The following is a 6,635-nucleotide window of genomic DNA, read 5'->3' on the forward strand; positions in this document are numbered from 1 at the left end:
GGCAATTTCCTAGCACAAGGCCAGAGCAGACAGCCTTTTCATACTCCATGCAATAGAAAAACTAAACAATCAGTGCTGTCTGTTCTGAGAAGCAATAGCTAAGAAACAGAAAATCTCCATCCATAGACGTTGTGTCCTGACATTTGTCCTCTAGGAGCTAGTACTTAAGAAATATGTCTGAAGGTCACTCAGTCCAAACTTCTTGTTGAATCACCAGCCAGGTCAGCTGTGGATTTGTCTGGCTGGGTCCTGAAAATAACCAAAGGTGGAAGAGGACAAAGAGATCACTTGCAGAAACTTGGCACAGCCTCTTGGACTGGCATTCAGGAGTGATGAGAGAAGTGGCAACTGTCATTTCAAAGGCACTTGTTACTATCTTTAATAGGTTCTGAGCTCTGGGCTGATGTTGCTTGAAAGGCAAGGTTTAAAGTTGAGTTCCACAGCTGAAAGTAAGCTTGCTAGCAAGTCTGACAAAAAAATCCAATAGACATTACATGTAAGATCAGAGTATAGTAAAACATATTTTAAGGTAATCATCCTGATGGCTTCATCTATGATGGTTTTATCAGGTGAACTCTGTGAAAGCTGACACATCACAAATAGCTGTTGAGGTGTGACAGGGGACATCAACTGTTAGTAGTGAGTGAAAATGGCAGCTTTCCAGCTGCAGGAATATAGACAGTGGTAAAGATGGGCTAGGAAATTGTCCTGGGTTGAGTGAGTGGTGGAGTTTTTTGGTGGCAGGGGAGGGGGCTATCGGGGCGGCCCCCTGTGAGAAGCTTCTTGAAGCTCCCCCAGCTCCACGTCAGCTCCACTTCTGTTTGGAAAATTGAGCCAATCAGCTGCGCCTCTGCGATAACGTATTTAAGAAGGGACGTGGTGACGGGCAGTGGGACTTGTGAGGAGGAGTTGCTGCAGCTGCATGAACACCAAGGTCAGTGGAGGAACGGAGGAAGAAAGGAGGGGGGAGGTGTGCCGGAGCAGAGACCCCCCTGTATCCTGTGGTGAGACGGCAGGGCGGCCCCCCCTGCCATCCATGGAGATCTACAGTGGAGCAGAGACTGATTTATGGCCTGTGGCTTCTGCTTGCCTGATCAAGGTTCTGTGCCCAAAGAAGGCGGGGGTCTCATGGGAAAAGGCAGCCCCGCTGCTGTAATTCAGTGCTGGGAGGATTGCAGCATGCGGGGGTGTCCCACGCTGGAGCAGCTCGGGAAGGGCTGCAGCTGTGGAAGAGAATCTAGTCGGAGAAAGTTGGTGACCCATGATGGAGCAGTGTGGGGAATGCTGCGGCCCATGGGAGGAACTCATGTAGGAGAAAGTTTGTGGAGGACTGTCTCCTGTGAGAGGGGGACCACGATGGAGCAGGGGGGAACAAGTTTTGGACACTCCCCTCACCGAAGATGAAGGAAGTGGCAGCACTGACTGCACCCCCCATTCCCTGCCCCTGCGCCACTGGGGGAGGAGGTAGAGATATAGGGAGCAGAGCTGAGCCCGGGAAGAAGGGAGGGGTGGGGGGAAAGTGTTCTCAAGATGTGGCAATTCTTCTCACTGTCTTACTCTGTTATGTGTTGTTAGTGTCTGTAATAAATGTATGTTCTTTTTTTCTTCCCCTAACGAGTCTGCCTTTTGCTTGTGATCATAAAAGGGGGATTTTCCCCCATCCCAGTCCTATCTTGAACCCCAAGCCTGGCTGTCTGTCCCTTCTCATTGCCGGAGGGGAAGGGAGAGAGAGCTGCTGCATTGTGGTTGGCTGCCAATCAGGCCTAAACCACGACAGAAATGTACCAGCAACCCTCCTGCCTTGGTTCTGCCTCTGCTGCGCAATGCAGATGCCCAATCTTAAGGTGAGTGGGTGTAGCTCAAGAAGTTGAAGGTTCTCTAGAGGTAGCTTAAAACTGACTTGTAAAATGAAAGCATGGGACTTTGTTCACTCTCACTTCAAAATATGTGTGCTGGGAGAAAGGACAGTATGTGAAACCCAACAGGAAGGAAGAATATACCCGTGAAATGTAAAGAGAAATAAACACGATATTTCAGACTGGACAAAGTGTTCTGGTTAATTTAATATTACAGGCATCAGGCATAACAGATACTTAGGCAATATGTCAAGATGCTAACCAATATGATGGCTGACAAACCTAACTCTGTGTTGTGATCACTTTTGTGCTAAAGTTTGCAGTAGCAAGATTTACTCAACTGGTGTATATACTACAACATTAAAGTGGATAAGCAAGTTGCTGGTTTTAGTAGTGTGAAGTAGTGCTTTTAGTACTTACACACTTATAAAAGCAATCTGAAAATGAAGATAAGCATATCTAATGGGAGAATTTAAATCCACACCAGAACTCCATTAGTGTGAATGCTGGGTTGCCCTATCCTCTCTTCAACACAGCAACAGAGATCTGTGTTGTGTTCTCAAAACAGAGCGATGTGCTGACAATTTGGCTTTACGTTTGAGGGGTTCTGAATCAATTTCAAGAATAAGAATGTTAAAGTTGATTTTCTGGCCATGTCTCTCATGGAGTTAGTCTTCTCTTTTGTCATTTAAAATGGCTGGCAGGAGATGTGAAATCCCACCACTTCTGTGGGTCTGTGGTTCTTCAGAATAGAATGACACACAAACACCAACATTTCATTTTAATTTTTCCCTCACAGGTATATATGATAATGATAAAGTGTAACTCTGTTACCTCTTATATAGTTCAGTTACACCTAAAATAAAACAGTATTTTTGTCCTGAAGTTCTCTAAGCCTAGTAGAAAAAGGTCAACATGTCCGAGGTTGATGTGGACATCCAACCTGAAACATTACAAGTGCTCTACCTGGACTATCTTGAACACAGCAAAAAGAAGATTAAGTTGGACTTTACAATGTTGAAAATTAGTTGGAGGAATAAGATTCACAAAAAAAAGTCTGGATAAGCTTTGCTAAAATCTGGATAAATTGTTAAAATGGGCTGGTAACATGAAGCTACAAAATATGTGCTTAGTAACAGAAGGATTAAAGGATCTCATGTTTCACTGGGAGTACAAATATGAATGTCAAAAAACGCAAGCAGGATTACTTGGATCAAGAACACCTTGGTACTAGGACTACATACATTATGTCCATATTTTTTGCTTTTCATGTTATCTATTGATGGAGCCTTTGATGGAAAAAAATGAAACATAACCTTGGTCTATTTGTTTCTCTCTCTTCTAAAAGATGCAGTAACTGTACCTTTATTCACTGAAAGACTGGCACATTGGAGGCTGTAATCAAAGACTAAGCAACAGAAATGCTCCATGCAAGTTGGCTTGCACAAGCCATCCAGCTGACTTTGGCAGAAAGTGCAGAAGTCCTCTGCACTCATGGAAGATTACCAGAAATTGTGCAATGTGGCCAGACAAGTGGGTCAGAAATTTTTAATCCAAAAAACATCTTCATTTGACTATATTTCATACAAACATCTGTAATTCACAAAAGTCCTTTGGTCAAGACAGAAATAAGATCATCTGCTCAAGTTAATATATTCCCAGATGAAGATGCTTGGCTTTGCAGAAACAAACTGAACAGTCTCAAACATCCCACACATTATCTGCATGTAAAGTTCAAGCTCAGAGATATAAAACTTCCATTCGTTTTCAGTTTAGTCATCCAGTTTGAAATAAATCTGGACAGTGCAAAGCCAAAATACAAATTCTTGTGTACTGGCTTCCTGTTCCACTGTACTCCAGAAGAAATTTCCATGTTCTAAGGAAAATATTTTCCAAAGGATTGGAGTAGAAGTGCTCGAGAAACAATCACAGAGCTGTTTAAAGTACGAAACAAGGAAAGCAGCTCTGCAAAACGAACTCTGCACTCTTTTTCATTTCCTGAATGCAATTGTTCTAGAAGGGAATAGTTTTTCCTTAGTTTGAATTTAGAATCATAGAATATTTAAAGTCATGTGACCCATAAGGATCACTGAGCCCAATTTGAGTTCAACCCCACTTTCCATGAACTAGTGTAATCTGCCATCAAATGAACTTTGTCTGTTAGGTCTCTGTCAGTTCTCAGGCAGTTCTGCCTGCTGTTTAAATTGGACACGGTGCAATAAGAACCAATACTCCTGAAATACTTATGTTTGACTTCTATAGAGAAAAAAGATGTTTCTGCATGTGCAAAACTTTGTACCAAAACTGTATTAGGGCTCCTTGTTTTTAAAAAACTGTTAGCTATTAAACTTCCTTTCCGTCTATAAATAAATACCCCCTTGAAACTGACACACCTGTCCTTATTCACAGAGGGGATAATTCTGCACACCTTGTGATATAAATTGCATGATACCTGCTTTTACTGATGCAAAGGTGTTCTCATTTCTTTGTTCAACTTGCTGCTTTCCCTGACCTTTAAACTCTTCTTACAGAAATGTATGCAGCACTAAGGTCATATTTAATGTCAGTGGGCAGGGGTACTTGCACTGAAGCATTTAAGTTATCCATCTCCCAGAGAAAGAGATTAAATGTATTTTGTTGAAAACACTGTCATGGTCCATGAGAGCAAGTCTCATTGCTATGGAGGAGGTAGCTTAGGAGAGCTGGAGGACAGAGCTCCTGTCAGAGTATGGGAAAGTATTTAGGGTGGTGACTACAGCTACATGGCTGTTTTCAGTCATGTTCTTGGCTATAGAAGCTAGCATATCACAGGAGAAGGCTGTCTGGATGGGTCTTAAAGAAATTGAATAATGTGTTAAGAATAGCCTGTATGAAATGCACCTTTTCCTCAGCTCTGACACCACCGACAAATCTGTGGCTCTGTGAAACCAATTCATGAGGGACTCTGCTAGCGTTGTCATGGTATAACTGTCCTGGAGGGAAATACAACACAGATTTGATCCTTTACACAGCCAGCATCTATCAAGTGCCAAGGAGTATCAGTTTCCTGACTTTATATATTGTGACCTGTTGCTAGTTTTAATTTCCAGAAGTCCAGAAAAAATGATTCTATGTTTTGATTTCTATGCATTTCCTATCTCCATGTAAATTCTGTAATGCATACCAAAAGTTGGCTGAAAGCACATTAAACAGGGAGAGAATGTATGCACTTCAGCACAGTGGTGGCTGAAATATATTCCCATGAGATCGTATGTGTACAACTAATTTATGAAACATTCCTATAGCTGATGGCTTCAGCCTCAACACTGCAGCAGTCATCTAGTTAGCACAGATAAACAAGCCACTTCTTACTGTCCTAGGTTTTTCCAGGAACAGTGTCATTTTGTTTTATTTCTGTATCAGCCTTGAATAGTAAAGACTTAACATAGAGGTCACCCTTACTTTCCATCTGTTCTTTTTTCACTGCTTTCCACTTACTTTCTTCTTCATGAGAACAGTATACCACCTATTTAAATAAACAAGTAAAGATACTAATTATAGATTTTTAACTTACTAACCAAATAATTTCTTAATAAAATACAATTTGTTGCTAACATATTTTGTCAAGCACAAGTTGAATGGGTGTATCAGTACATACACTATGCTCCAAGTTTGAATACACTGGACTTAACTGGAGCTGATAAAATGGAAAATGTGACTAAGTTTTCTATGCTAAATAACTTGCTTATAAAAGGGTTTAGATTTTGGACTCTTTTGTTGTGCATGCATAGTAATACAGAAGCACTTCACAGTTATACAGTTCTTTAAACTTAAAAAGTATCATCTTCTGTGTAAGAAGAGGCACAGAACTGACTGTATTTTATAGCCAGGAGATGACAATGTGTCAAAAGAGGAAGATCACTTGGAAATCTGGTGAAAATGGAGAACAAAATAATTCTTGAAGGCTTGCTGGGCAGCAAAAGCTGCATTGTCCTCTGCAGCCCTCATGATTCAGGGTGTTTCAGTCAACATGATGAAAGATTTTTTGTAAGAAGACCATACCAGCAAGGAATGTTCCCCAAGCAACTGTTCCTTGTGTCATAGGGCTGGATTTATTTTACAGCATTAAGACCACCCTCTAAGCCTACAGCTACAGAACTGTAAGTATCGATTTTTGGATGGTTTGTGGGATGCACTAGAGCATTCCTGTCTCTCCTTTTCTGCACTCATGTTCCTTTCATTTTCCTCCTCCATCTAGGGCCTTAGAATTCAAGAGGGCAGAGATAATGACAGTAAAAGGGCAATGCCCCATCCCACATGGTGCGTCTACACTCACTGAAATAAGAAGAAGATCTCATCTCCTATCCTGGATAAACTTGTCTATTAAATACAGATCAGAAGTCAAATTATTTTTAGAATCCCTCCATTTTGGTTTATATACAAACCAGTAACATCAATCGCCCTGCCTCTCCCAAAACCTCTCCAAACAAAACTAAGCAAATCTCATCAACTATTAACATAAGTTAAAAATTAAGTAGGGAGTGGAGTAAGAATTAGTTCCATCTCAGAGACCGTCACTGTATAATAGCATCTTTCACAGATGCACTATAAAAATCTTCCTCACAACAGAGTTACTAGCACAGAAAGCAAATAAAACTAGTTCAAACAGCAAATTAAATGTAGTAAAATAAGATGGCACATTAATGTAGCAAAAATATAAGTTTAAGGTCCATGTCATTAGGACAGATTCACAAATCTGTGCTTTAAACATCTTTCAGAAATGCAAAGCTGCATTTATGT

This window comes from Tyto alba, unplaced genomic scaffold, assembly GCF_018691265.1.
Source record: "Tyto alba isolate M040663 unplaced genomic scaffold, T.alba_DEE_v4.0 Super-Scaffold_42, whole genome shotgun sequence".
Lineage (NCBI taxonomy): Eukaryota > Metazoa > Chordata > Aves > Strigiformes > Tytonidae > Tyto > Tyto alba.